The sequence below is a fragment of the Oncorhynchus nerka genome, linkage group LG11 (assembly GCF_034236695.1).
Source record: "Oncorhynchus nerka isolate Pitt River linkage group LG11, Oner_Uvic_2.0, whole genome shotgun sequence".
Taxonomy (NCBI): Eukaryota; Metazoa; Chordata; class Actinopteri; order Salmoniformes; family Salmonidae; genus Oncorhynchus; species Oncorhynchus nerka.
The window spans coordinates 26858100-26872496 of record NC_088406.1 but is presented as its reverse complement, the minus strand read 5'-3'; the positions used below and the strand labels follow the sequence as shown (position 1 = coordinate 26872496).

Genomic DNA, 14397 nt, shown 5'->3' with positions numbered 1-14397 from the left:
AGAGCTATATTTGATTAGTTTAACATTAACATAACCCCATCCATTGTTTTTTTGCCTTTTGAAGCTTCTTACAATGGGAGATGTCGCGTGCCGGAAGAGGGGGGACGCTCTTTCACTGTAAATACCAGTTCTACAAGAGGGCAGGCGAGAAAGCTACAACTCCGCCCACTGGTAGTCATTCAATTGATTTACTCGCCCGGTGTTCATAGACGAGGCATGCGTTAAACTCAGAGGACTGACCCTGGAATATTTACTGAGATAATTATGTTAAACTGATACACACTTCAATGTAGCATAAACCCACGAAGTGGAATTTAACAGAATAACTCAGGGTCGAATGTTTTTACCTTTGTTGTGGCAGGACACATTTCCTTTTGTCCTCGGTAGTATTTAACAACCTTTGGCGGTCACCCACCTCAACACGTTTGACACAGGCAGCAGCCCATTTGTTGAGTGGTGTGAGGGCAGTTGGTCGGAGGACTTCGTACAATTTTCCTACAACTTCACTTGGGAGAAAAAGGCTGAAATAATTGATAGAGGTAAGACGTGTCATATCCAAACGTTTGCGTTTGAAGTACTAGCCTAGAGTATCTGAGCAGTTAAAGTAAGTGGTTGCCATGCCATGGTATGAAACACTTACTTTGTAAAGTAGTTTGTTTGTTGAAAATGAACAAAACACGGTGGTTATTTACTTTGTGACAAAATAACCTACCTATTCGTCCATTCACTCAAATGTCCTTTTTATTTCTGTAATTCAGAAGTTTACATGCAGGGTATACTTATCATTAAATTAATTCACACCTTGTATAAACCCAATAGGCTTACAAAGGACACGCCCGTGTATGGCGAGACATAGCCTATGGGTGGAAAACACTGACTTATAGGCTACACACCACCGCAGACAACCAGCCTATACAGGCATTTTCATCTGCCCATTTTACAGTCAAATTGATCTGGCATCAATGGCAGCAACTTTCACTATTCTTGAACATGCAGGTTTCACTTCCAGATCTATGGATGTTATGAAGCAGCAATACAATATTGTCAGGTGGTGGCTTTTATCCTAACGCCTATTAGTTCGTTAGGTGCGGCGCCCCACTTGTGATGGCAAAATCTATATATAATATAATTCATGGATTCTGTTTTAAATGCTTATACAAGTGTGGTAAATGTGTACATTTTCCTGTTTCAAAAATATATGGTTCAAACAAGCTGTTCAGTTACTGCCCCTCAGTGACTGCTAGCAGCAGCAGTTCCGCCTCAACGGGCGCATAGGCTGTGCGTGCGAACATTGCTTGGATTGTTATGCCAGCTATTTGCTTTGAGGGGAACTGCTAGCGTAAATTATAACCGCACAAAGTAAATGGACCGTCCTGCGTCGCTCAAATGGGCGTTTAGTCAGAACTTCTATGTCGGCTCTAGTCCTCATCAGGTTGTACTGTTGGTGACAGTGTGGCATGTTGTGTGGACTAAAACAGCATAAAACCGGGTGTATCACAAAGTATGATCAAATTAATTAGGCAGCTACAGTAATTTTGAGAAACATAAATACAATTTTTGATTTAAAGTTTTAGTTTAATCTACCTTTGATAAACAGCTAGCTAGTTGGTAGCTTGCTAGCTACCATGCCAATTTCAAGTCTTTCAAAACTAATATTTGACTAACTCGGAAATATTAATTTTTTTCAAAATGCTTTGTGACGTGATTAGTTAGCTAACGTAAACTCGCCCCATTCCGTACAAATGTGCACAACCGCAACATTCAAACGAGGCTACAAAGAAAACTAATGGGACTGTGTTGACTTCAAATCTGGGGTGTGAACTAGGTTTCAATTCAAGCATTGTTCAACATGGTAATGGCTCTATAGTATTGGAGAAAAGTTGAAAAAACGGACCCTCCATTACATCTTGACGTGTCATGTCATTATCTACAGTACGCATAAAGCTACTATTTCTGTCTTACAATCTCTCTCCACCAGGTGTAGCACTTCTCTCATCGTTTAAGAACAAGAAATGGACAGTGACAGGGTTAAGGGGGATACCTAGTTATTTTTTGCGTCATCATTGTGTAACAGTATAGACTTTACGTGCGAACCAGGGACGCTCTGCACACATCAACAGTCACCCTGGAAGCATCATTACCCATCGCTCCACAAAAGCTCCGGCCCTTGCAGAGCAAGGGGAACAACTACTTCAAGGTCTCAGCAAGTGATGTCACAGATTGAAACGCCACTAGCGCGCACCACTGCTAACTAGCTAGCCATTTCACATCGGCTACACTTGCATGCGATCATCATTCTCAAAGCCGCTGTTTACTTCTGAGATCACTTTAGCACCGTCCAAAAAACCCGACTCAAATTCGACACAATCCTTCAAATAGATATGTAATGACACATTATATAAACTCTTTATAGTGTTTTATTTACATGTTAGAGGCGATAAGGTGATAAGTTGGACAGTTTGAGTGAAAAAAAGCAAATTTCCCACATGACATCTCTCCTTCTCACTATCACGCATTAGTTTCGATTCCCCACCCGCCATTTTTTTAAAGACCCGACAGGGCTCATTGCCTGCTTGAATTATGCAGAAATGGACAGTGTTTAGGTCATGTAATTGATTCTGTTGGAAAGGGGAGAAATTGTGCTTTACAATGATATTGACATTACAGTTGATCTGGAAGTATTATGTTTTTTGGGGCAATTGTACGGACCAAGGCGATGGTACGAGTTTACGTGAGTTTACGGCAGGGTAGCCTAGTGGTTAGAGCGTTGGACTAGTAACCGGAAGGTTGTAAGTTCAAAACCCCGAGCTAACGAGGTACAAATCTGTCGTTCTGCCCCTGAACAGGCAGAACTCCTAGGAACATGCCACTGTTCCTAGGCCGTCATTGAAAATAAGAATTTGTTCTTAACCGACTTGCCTAGTTAAATAAAGGTAAAATAAATAAATAAAATTACCCCCATTTAGATAATGTGTTTTCAGTTATTGTATTTGCATGCTTGTTGCGTTCTACCTGGTGCACCCGTTTGCTGGCTGCTTGCTCTAAATCTGTTCAAAACAGTGGCATATGCAGCAGTGAGCATTATGTTTTTGACATGCAAAAGTGAAATAGGTGTATTTATGCTGTTCAAATGCACAGAAAGCTTTATGCATCTTCTCAAATAAACTTCCAGTAGTTTGAAAACTTGGCATAATATTTCTGTCATGATGCTTTGTTGACAACTCCAACCACATTGCGCCCAGGGTATTCAGCCAATCAGCGGCCACCACTAAGGTATGGAGAATTTCAAAATGTATAACAACAAACTGCAGAGATCACCAACCACACATCTATGGCTATAAAACTGTCTGTGTGAGGTTTTGAAGCGATGCGATATATACTCTGTCAAGAATGCTATCAGCGTTGACTGACAGTGAGTCCTCATATTTGTTGTGTGAAGCAATTCATTTTATTTTGATGCACACAACTCAGGTATTTGATGGCAATTTCTCCACTCCAGATGAAAACAGACCAGATGTCTAAAGTTATTGGCGGGTCTCAAAACTTAACAAAACACTTATTATAGATATTGGTGTTTAAATGCTGAAATCTTTCATTTTTGATGCTTAACTCAGCATTATTGCAGCAGTCTGGTTAGAACAGACATGCTGTAGGAGATTGGACTAGAACATTCCATGGAATGCACCGGTGTCCTCAACCGTTATTGCTATTATGTGTTCCATACACACACACCAGACACACTGATAGGGGTGCCCAAAGCCCACTCCTTGACTGGCGTTTGAGTCACAGTTTGAGTTTCACAGTAATTGATTCTGAAGAAGAGTATCAGTCTCACTATCCGTTGTTTTATTTATAAATGTACAAAAAATGTACAAATACAAATGTTAAGATGACATGAAATGTTATGATGGACTTTTCTCAGACTATAGGTTTTTCTGTATTTTGAGCAGTGTTCATTGCACTTGTGCGGTTCTCAACATTTATCTTTATCTAAGAATATCATGCAGCCCATCTTGTTTTCATAATTGCTTTTGGGGGCGCAAACTGCGGGAGGAATGTTCATCCCATAAATGGTGCCATCGTTCGTTTTTTTTTTATAGCCATTGTGTGTTCTTTGAGAAAAACAACAGTCAAGATCTGCTGTTGGTCTTACATCTATAATAAAAGCTTCTATCACTAAGACAACAACTGTGTTTCCCTCAATTTAGCAGGCAAGATGAAATGGCAGTGTGGTATTATCCTAATTAACATATGGGAGCGGAAGACGGTGAGAGCCTGTTATTACAGCCTGTCCTGTGGGAGGTAAGCCCTCCACCACCCACCCTCTCTCCAAACCCCTATCTCTAGTTTAGACACACCCTCTTTTTGACCCCCCCCCCCCCATGTATCCTGGTGTGATGAGTAGGCCTAATGTAAGAACGGAGTCACAGCTTGCCAAACCACACCCCTTTAGAAAATATAAAGGCAACCATTTCAAAGATTTTATGCAGTTACAGTTCATAGAAGGAAATCTGTCAATTTTAAATGAATTTTTTTAGGCCCTAATATATCTGGATTTCACATGACTGGGCAGGGGCGCAGCCATAGGTGAGACTGGGAAGGGATAGGCCCATCCAATTGGGAGCCAGGCCCAGCCAATCGGAATGATTTTTTTCCCCCACAAAAGGGCTTTATTACCGACAAATATTCCTCAGTTTCATCAGCTGTCCGGGTGGCTGGTCTCAGACGATTGAGCAGGTGAAGAAGCTGGAAGTGGAGGTCCTGGACTGGCGTGGTTACACGTGGTCTGCTGTTGTGAGGCCAGTTGGACGTACTCCCAAATTCTCAAATTTAGTTGGAGTTGACTTATGATAGAGAAATTAACATTCAATTCTCTAGCAACAGCTCTCGTAGACATTCCTGCATTAGGCATGCCAATTGCACTCCCCTCAACTTGATAAATCTGTGGTGTTGTGTGCCAAAACTGCACATTTAATAGTGGCCTTTTGTCCCCAGCACAAGGTGCACCTCTAATGATCAAGCTGTTTAATCATCTTCTTGATATGCATTACATATTACATTACATTTAAGTCATTTAGCAGACGCTCTTATCCAGAGCGACTTACAAATTGGTGCGTTCACCTTAAGACATCCAGTGGAACAGCCACTTTACAATAGTGCATCTAAATCTTTTAAGGGGGGTGAGAAGGATTACTTTATCCTATCCTAGGTATTCCTGAAAGAGGTGGGGTTTCAGGTGTCTCCGGAAGGTGGTGATTGACTCCGCTGTCCTGGCGTCGTGAGGGAGTTTGTTCCACCATTGGGGGGCCAGAGCAGCGAACAGTTTTGACTGGGCTGCGCGGGAACTGTACTTCCTCAGTGGTAGGGAGGCGAGCAGGCCAGAGGTGGATGAACGCAGTGCCCTTGTTTGGGTGTAGGGCCTGATCAGAGCCTGGAGGTACTGAGGTGCCGTTCCCCTCACAGCTCCGTAGGCAAGCACCATGGTCTTGTAGCGGATGCGAGCTTCAACTGGAAGCCAGTGGAGAGAGCGGAGGAGCGGGGTGACGTGAGAGAACTTATGCCACACCTGTCAGGTGGATGGATTATCTTGGTAAAGGAGAAATGCTCACTAACAGGGAAGTAATCACATTTATGCGTAACACTTGAGAAAAATACACTTTTTGTGTGTATGGAACATTTCTGGGATCTTTTATTTCGGCTAATGAAACAGGACCAACACTTTACGTGGTTTATATTTTCATTGTGTATGTGTGCGCGCACTACTGTTCAAAAGTTTGGGGTCACTTAGAAATGTTGTTGTTTTTAAAAGAAAAGCACATTTTTTTAATATCTACGTAGGCGTACAGAGGCCCATTATCAGCAACCATCACGCCTGTTCCAATGGCACTGTGTTAGCTAATCCAAGTTTGTTATTTTAAAAGGCGACTCTGGGATGCTGGCCTTCTAGGCAGAGTTACAAAGAAAAAGCCGTATCTCAGACTGACCAATAAAAAGAAAATATTAAGATGGGCAAAAGAACACACACTGGACAGAGGAACTCTGCCTAGAAGGCCAGCATCCTGAAGTCACCTCTTCACTGTTGACGTTGAGACTGGTGTTTTGCGGGTACTATTTAATGAAGCTGCCAGTTGAGGACTTGCGAGGTGTCTGTTTCTCAAACTAGGCACACTAATGTACTTGTTCTCTTGCTCAGTTGTGCACCGGGGCCTCCCACTCCTCTTTCTATTCTGGTTAGAGCCAGTTTGAAGGGAGGGAGTAGTACACAGTGTTGTACGAGATCTTCAGTTTCTTGGCAATTTCTCGCATGGAATAGCCTTCATTTCTCAGAACAAGAAGAAGAAACTTCTTTGTTTCTGGCCATTTTGAGCCTGTAATCGAACCCACATGCTGATGCTCCAGATACGCAACTCGTCTAAAGGAGGCCAGTTTTATTGCTTCCTTAATAAGAACAACAGTTTTCATCTGTGCTAACATAATTGCAAAAGGGTTTTATAGTGCTCAATTAGCCTTTTTAAAATGATACATTTGGAGTAACTAACACAATGTGCCATTTAGAACACAGGAGTGGTGGTTTCTGATAATGGGCCTATGTAGGTATTCCATTAAAATCAGCCGTTTCCAGCTACAATAGACATTTACAACATTAACATTATCTACACTGTATTTCTGATCAATTTGATGTTATTTTAATTGACAAATGTGCTTTTCTAAGTGACCAAACCTTGAACGGTAGTGTGAGTATACATGCATGCATACACACACTACATTCGGAAAGTATTCAGACCCCTTTTCTACATTTTGTTACATTTACAGCCACATTCTAAAATGTAAGGCTTCCTTCGTTGCGTGTTTCTTCAAAATGGTCAGAATTCATCTAAGATAAAATTAATGACAGATTTCTTGATTTTTTTTTGCCGAGGAGATATTAGTCGCACAATTTTACGTCTAAGATGTTTGGTGCAGTATTTCTCAATGAAAGAATTTGTAAGAAAACTAGTCGTTTCTCGTTGAATGACAAATACTTTTTTGAAGAACCGCCTACTCTTGACCAATCACCGAAGGGGCATACACTTCGGCTTGCCTCGAAAAAATCTGTGCCCGAACAGACAACTCTTCACTGAAGTCAAAACAAACAAACAATGTCACAAAATGTTGTCATAATATATGCAGGAACTCTTTCAAACTGTTTCGGCTGGGAAGCAAGCGGACGCCTTAAGACAGGCTGTTTGTCTTAGAGCAAAAACCAAAGATAGAAGTCCTATACGATTGAAAGTAAGGTGAGGAATTCAAATTAGCTGTCATTGAATTTCCAGTCCATTTTCAATTAGGCTACACACAGTGCCTTCGGAAAGTATTCAGACCCCTGGACTTTTTCCACATTTTTTTTTACATTACAGCCTTATTCAAAAATGGATAACAAATAATAGTAATCCTCAGCAATCTACACACAATACCCCAATACACACTTTTTTTCTTGAGGTAAGCGAAGTGTATGCCCATTTGTCAGTGATTGGTCAAGAGTAGGGGGTTCTAAGCCTTTACCTTATTAGATCAGTACAGTTTGCACTGCTTTTTGCCAGAAATGAAAGCTTATTTGAACAACTGTAACATTGGCATTAAGGCTGGGGATTGCCAGGGACTTCACGATATATGTATTGCGATTCCCTCTTTCTATATGTTGTGATTCAATACTATGATTTTTATTGCGTTTTGATGTTCTAAACAAATTGCTCACCTGTTTACTGCACAAGGACGAGAGCCATGAGAAAATTAGTTCTCACCTGTCATGGAAATAAAAGTGCTAAAAACAAATTGTCTCGAAGGAAAAACAAAGGAAAAATGCTGGAGTTTTGCTGCAGGTATAGCCAACTAGCGCAAAAATATTGCAATATTATCAATCCGATTCATTGTCAAATAATATCCTGATATGTTTCTGTATAGATTTTTTTTTCCCATCACTAATCGACATGTTTTCTTAGTCTCCATAGCCGGATGAGAATATTAGCTAGACTCAAAGCAAGAGGCACCCAATTATGTCATAGTTCTACCCCCAAGGTGAAAGGCAACACTAGTTCAACAGAATATCAAGGATAATTGTTTTTATTTCACCCTGAGAAGTAGGAGTGTGGTAATATTCCCACCATATGGTAAGTCTGAGCCAAGTGTGTTCCTTGTCTTTGCAGATGCAAATGTTTATCCTGTAAAACAAGGATGAAATTAACCTTCCAATGAATTGAACAGTCAGTAGTGCCCCATCTTTTTCTGCATGGGACCAGTGGAAAGGGGGAGAGCGAGATGAACAAGGACTGCATCACAGACTGGGCTTGTCTGTCTGTCCCTGACTGTCTTCCTCAACTCTGAGGAGAAAGTCACCTGATGAGGACATAGCTCTGTGTGATGCCAAAAACAGACAGATGGCTACCGTACAGACCAACCATCTATCACCCAGGCATACAGATACTGCCTGCGTCCTACATTCAGTACAGTAAAACACGGCTGTACTGTAGAGCACGCAATGAGTTAATGAGAACCGTAAAACACCAACGGCGAATGGCTTTCATTCATTCACACAACAATAGTTCCCCTGGTGCCTGCATGCCACGGAGGCCTTTGTCAGCAGTTTCCTTTCTAGGCCATAGTATCAGCACCTATGACTAGGCGCGAACACCAGCATTACTTTCTCTGGCCTAGCTCGACCTGGGAGGGAGAGCTGAGCCATTGTTTTAATACTGAGCAGGCAGTACCAGCAGGAGACACTGGGAACATTGTGTGAGGCAGACAGGACAAGGTTTGAGGAAGCGCCCCAGGTGGGGGTGGGGGGGTGGTATGCAACTTGAGACTGGCCGGTCAAAGCACTGTTTGTTCAGACTGAGTGCCTGGTTCTGTTGCTCCTTCATCTGAGATGCTGCTTCAGCCAATGAACTAGAGGCAGTAAAAACTGGAAGATTTTTCAAGGGGTTCTTTTTCATGTGGAGGTATAACCCAGTCACTGAGATACTACATCTCTACAGTCTTTGACAGGGGTTCTCTACTGGCATAACCAAGGGCCTTTTTTGTTGTAAACGAGCATGAAGGATTTGTTAGGTAAGAATCCCCAGCTATGTGGAGAAAGGTCAAAACGAGAGGCGAATCGCCCGTTGGGAAGAGTGTATCAATAATTGTAAAGAGTTCTTGCTGAACAATAGTCCAACTGCTTCAGTCCTGGAGTGGCTGGGCAAATTTTTGCAATTACACATTATGAATTGCTATATAATTTGTAGTTTTATAAAATGGACCAAAGCATATTTTTTTTTTTTTGTTGAATTTTACCTGTTTTTCTCCCCAATTTCGTGGTATCCAATTGTTTTTTGTCTCATCGCTACAACTCCCGTACGGGCTCGGGAGAGACGAAGGTTGAAAGTTATGCGTCCTCCGATACACAACCCAGCCGCACTGCTTCTTAACACAGCGCGCATCCAACACGGAAGCCCACTGCACCAATGTGTCGGAGGAGGAAACACTGTACACCTGTCAACCTTGGTTAGCGTGCACTGCACCCGGCCCGCCACAGGAGTCGCTGGTGCGCGATGAGACAAGGATATCCCTACTGGCCAAGCCCTCCCTAACCCGGACGAAGCTAGGCCAACTGCGTCGCCCCACGGACCTCCTGGTTGCGACAGCCTGGGCACGAACCCAGGGTCTCTGGTGGCACAGCTGGCACAATTGGCCTAGCGTCGTCCGGGTTAGGGAGGGCTTGGTCAGTAGGGATATCCTTGTCTCATCGCGCACCAGCGACTCCTGTGGCGGGCCGGGGGCAGTGCACGCTAACCAAGGTTGACGGGTGCACGGTGTTTCCTCCGACACATTGGTGCAGTGGGCTTCCGTAACCCTTAACGCGCCCTTAACCACTGCGCCACCCGGGAGGCCCCACCATAGCATAATTTAATGATCTCTTTCCATTCCACTATGTCCTGCGTATCCAAAAACATGTGTAATTTCGGATTGAATTTCAAACCTAAAACTTCATGGTGCATAACATGTGTTAAGTCTCCTTTATCCATGTAGCCTAATCCTCCTTTGTATCTAAAAGAGTTCTAAAAACCAACCACGGTGAACATCCCCTCACACAAACTGCTGCTACTGTAGCAATATGATTTCAAATATTTCATAGCTTCTTGAGACTGCAAAAAATATATAAATACAAGCCTTGTTATGAAGCTTAGGTGGAGAGGAGGGATCCCCAGATGGCCTGCACCTGCTGTCAGTTTTGGTATAGTAGAGAAGCAGCCACAGAGGCAGATGCCAGCCTGCCCACAGGCCAGCAGGACGGTGTTTGAACACACCAGACTGACTTCTGTTCTGCATGGAATTTGCCAGCCAGCAGCGCATGTTACATCATGTCTGGTTGATGGTGAGGAAGGCTGCAGGTCTCATATAAGCCTGCAGGCAGAAACAGCCTATAAAATACCTGAGGGTAACGATCATTAAAGGAAAGGTTCACCCATTTGGAATGTTATATTGTTTTTGTGCATCTCTAAGTGATCTTCTGTCAATTCCATGGGTCATTTCATGTTTTCATGTGTGAGTTATTGGCATTCAAGCAGGCAGAAATGTGTCCGGTATGACGTAGGACTGCGGAAACGTCTATCGTACATGTCAGATTTCAATAATGTCCATTGTCATAATTTGGGAGGATGTCTTCTCTCGAATGGGAAATATGTAATTTAACGGGTCAAGCACATTCTTCTTATTTGTCTGCCCCTTTAATCCAGGGTGCATTGCATGGTGCCGTTGCCAGAGATATTATAGGAAGGACATAGGAATCCAATGAAGGAATGTAATAATGCCCCACCCAGCAGACTGGTCGACAATCTCATTCATGTTATCAAGCTGCGTCACGCGGTCGCGAAGCTCATCGTCACGCAATCCCTTCTCAAACGGTATATGTTGAGAAACGTGCCTATTTTCCTCAAGTACAGTCGTGGCCAAAAGTTTTGAGAATGACAAAAATATAAATTTTCACAAAGTTTGCTGCTTCAGTGTCTTTAAATATTTTTGTCAGCTGTTACTATGGAAAGAGTCACAATTACATGAAGTTGATGCAAAGAGTCAATATTTGCAGTGTTGACCCTTCTTTTTCAAGACCTCTGCAATCTGCCCTGGCATGCTGTCAATTAACTTCTGGGCCACATCCTGGCTGATGGCAGCCCATTCTTGCATAATCGATGCTTGGAGTTTGTCAGAATTTGTGGATTTGTGTTTGTCCACCTGCCTCTTGAGGATTGACCACAAGTTCTCAATGGGATTCAGGTCTGGGGAGTTTCCTGGCCATGGACCCAAAATATTGAATTTTTGTTCCCCGAGCCACTTAGTTATCACTTTTGCCTTATGGCTAGGTGCTCCATCATGCTGGAAAAGGCATTGTTCGTCACCAAACTGTTCCTGGATGGTTGGGAGAAGTTGCTCTTGGAGAATGCGTTGGTACCATTCTTTATTCAAGGCTGTGTTCTTAGGCAAAATTATGAGTGAGCCCACTCCCTTGGCTGAGAAGCAACCCCACACATGAATGGTCTCAGGATGCTTTACAATTGGCATGACACAGGACTGATGATAGCGCTCACCTTGTCTTTATTTTACCAGGTAAGTTGACTGAACACGTTCTCATTTGCAGCAACGACCTCGGGAATAGTTACAGGGGAGAGGGGGATGAATGAGCCAATTGTAAACTGGGGATTATTAGGTGACCGTGATGGTTTGAGGGCCAGATTGGGAATTTAGCCAGGACACCGGGGTTAACACCCCTACTCTTAAATGCCATGGGATCTTTAATGACCTCAGAGAGTCAGGACACCTGTTTAATGTCCCATCCGAAAGACTGCACCCTGCACAGGGCAGTGTCCCCAATCACTGCCCTGGGGTATTGGGATATTTTTTTAGACCAGAGGAAAGAGTGCCTCCTACCGGCCTTCCAACACCACTTCCAGCAGAACCAACCCTGCTTAGCTTTAGAAACAAGCCAGCAGTGGTATGCAGGGTGGTATGCTGCTTGCATGTGGACTTGTCTTCTCCGGACAAGCTTTTTTCCGGATGCCCCAAACAATCGGAAAGGGGATTCATCAGAGAAAATGACTTTACCCCAGTCCTCAGCAGTCTAATCCCTGTACCTTTTGCAGAATATCAATCTTCTCCCTGATGTTTTTCCTGGAGAGAAGTGGCTTCTTTGCTGCCCTTCTTGACACCAGGCCATCCTCCAAAAGTCTTCGCCTCACTGTGCGTGCAGATGCACTCACACCTACCTGCCTGCTGCCATTCCTGAGCAAGCTCTGTACTGGTGGTGCCCGATCCCGCAGCGGAATCAACTTTAGGAGACGGTCCTGGCGCCTACTGGACTTTCTTGGGTGCCCTGAAGCCGCCTTCACAACAATTGAACCGCTCTCCTTGAGTACTTGATGATCCGATAAATGGTTGATTTAGATGCCATCTTACAGGCAGCAATATCCTTGCCTGTGAAGCCGTTTTTGTGCAAAGCATTGATGACTGCACGTGTTTCCTTGCAGGTACCATGATTAATAGAGGAAGAACAATGATTCCAAGCACCACCCTCCTTTTGAGGCTTCCAGTCTGTTATTCGAGCTCAATCAGCATGACCGAGTGATCTCCAGCCTTGTCCTCGTCAACACTCACACCTGTGTTAACGAGAGAATCACTGACATGATGTCAGCTGGTCCTTTTGCGGCAGGGCTGAAATGCAGTGGAAATGTTTTTTGGGTATTCAGTTCATTTGCATGGCAAAGAGGGACTTTGCAATTCATCTGATCACTTTTAATAACATTCTTGAGAAAATGCAAATTGCTATCAAACAAACTGAGGCAGCAGACTTTGAAAATTAAGATTTGTCATTCTTATAACTTTTGGCCACGACTGTACTCCAGAAAGTTATGAAGAGTTATCAGATGAATTGCAAACTCCCTCTTTGCCATGCAAATAACTGAACCCCCCCCCAAAAAAAACAATTTCCACTGCATCCACTGCCTGCTAATTGTCTGAATCGCCGTGTCCCCAGCCAGCCCAAACACTCACTGGACCCATATGATCACTTGGTTACGCAAGCCTCTCTCTAATATCAATATTCCTCATCCATTACCAACCATGTTGTTCCACCTCCTACATATGCGATGACATCACCTGGTTTAAAACATCTCTAGAGACTACATCTCTGTCATCATTACTCAATGCCTAGGTTTACCTCCATGTACTCACATCCTACCTTACCTTTGTCTGCACACTATGCCTTGAATCTATGCTATTGTGCCCAGAAACCTGCTCCTTTTACTCTTTGTTTTGAATGTGCTAGACGGCCAGTTCGTATAGCCTTTAGCCGTACCCTTATCCTACTTCTCCTCTGTTCATCTGGTGATGTAGAGGTTTATCCAGGTCCTGCAGTGCCTAGCTCCACTCCCCAGGTGCTCTCATTTGTTGTCTTCTGTAACTGTTAAAGCCTTCGTTTCATGCATGTTAACATTAGAAGCTTTCTCCCAAAGTTTTTTTACTCACTTCTTTAGCACACTCTGCCAACCCGGATGTCTTAGCCGTGTCTGAATCCTGGCTTAGAAAAACCACCAAAAACCCTGAAATCTCCACCCCTAAATACAACATTTTCCACCAAAATAGAACTGCCAAAGGGGGCGGTGTTGCAATCTACTGCAAAGAGAGCCTGCAGAGTTCTGTCTTACTATCCAGGTCTGTACCCAAACAATTCGAGCTTCTACTTCTAAAAATTCACCTTTCCAGAAACAAGTCTCTCTCACCGTTGCTGCTTGCTATAGACCACCCTCTGCCCCCAGCTGTGCCCTGGACACCATATGTGAATTGATTGCCCCCCATTTATATTCTATGCTCGTGCTACTAGGTGACCTAAACTGGGACATGCTTAACACCCCGGCCATCCTACAATCTAATCTAGATGCCCTCAATCTCACACAAATGATCAACGAACCTACCAGGTACAACCCCAAATCCGTGAACACGAGCATCCTCATAGATATCATCATAACCAACTCTCCCTCCAAATACACCTCTGCTGTTTTCAATCAAGACCTCAGCGATCACTGCCTTATTGCCTGCATCCGTAATGGGTCTGCGATCAAACGGCCACCCCTCATCACTGTCAAATGCTCCCTAAAACACTTCTGCGAGCAGGCCTTTCTTATTGACCTAGCCGGGGTATCCTGGAATGACATTGACCTCACCCCGTCAGTAGAGGATGCCTGGTTATTCTTTAAAGTGCCTTCCTCACCATCTTAAATAAGCATGCTCCATTAAAAAAAAGTAGAACCAGGAATTTATATAGTCCTTGGTTCACTCCAGACCTGTCTGCCCTTGACCAGCACAAAAACATCCTGTGGCGTTCTGCATTAG

The 14397-nt window shown here is 43.5% G+C and overlaps 1 protein-coding gene across 4 annotated transcripts in view; it reads left to right on the top strand.

The window, feature by feature from the left end:
* The first annotated feature begins 165 nt into the window (after positions 1 to 165).
* LOC115136625 (glycerophosphodiester phosphodiesterase domain-containing protein 5-like) overlaps positions 166 to 14397 on the top strand; it is a 101974-nt gene continuing 87742 nt past the window's right edge. For all 4 annotated transcript variants that reach the window (XR_010465034.1, XM_065024344.1, XM_065024342.1 and 1 more), the window contains exon 1: positions 166 to 539. The gene's annotated coding sequence lies outside the window, so the exon portion shown is untranslated. The remainder of the gene's footprint in view (positions 540 to 14397) is intronic.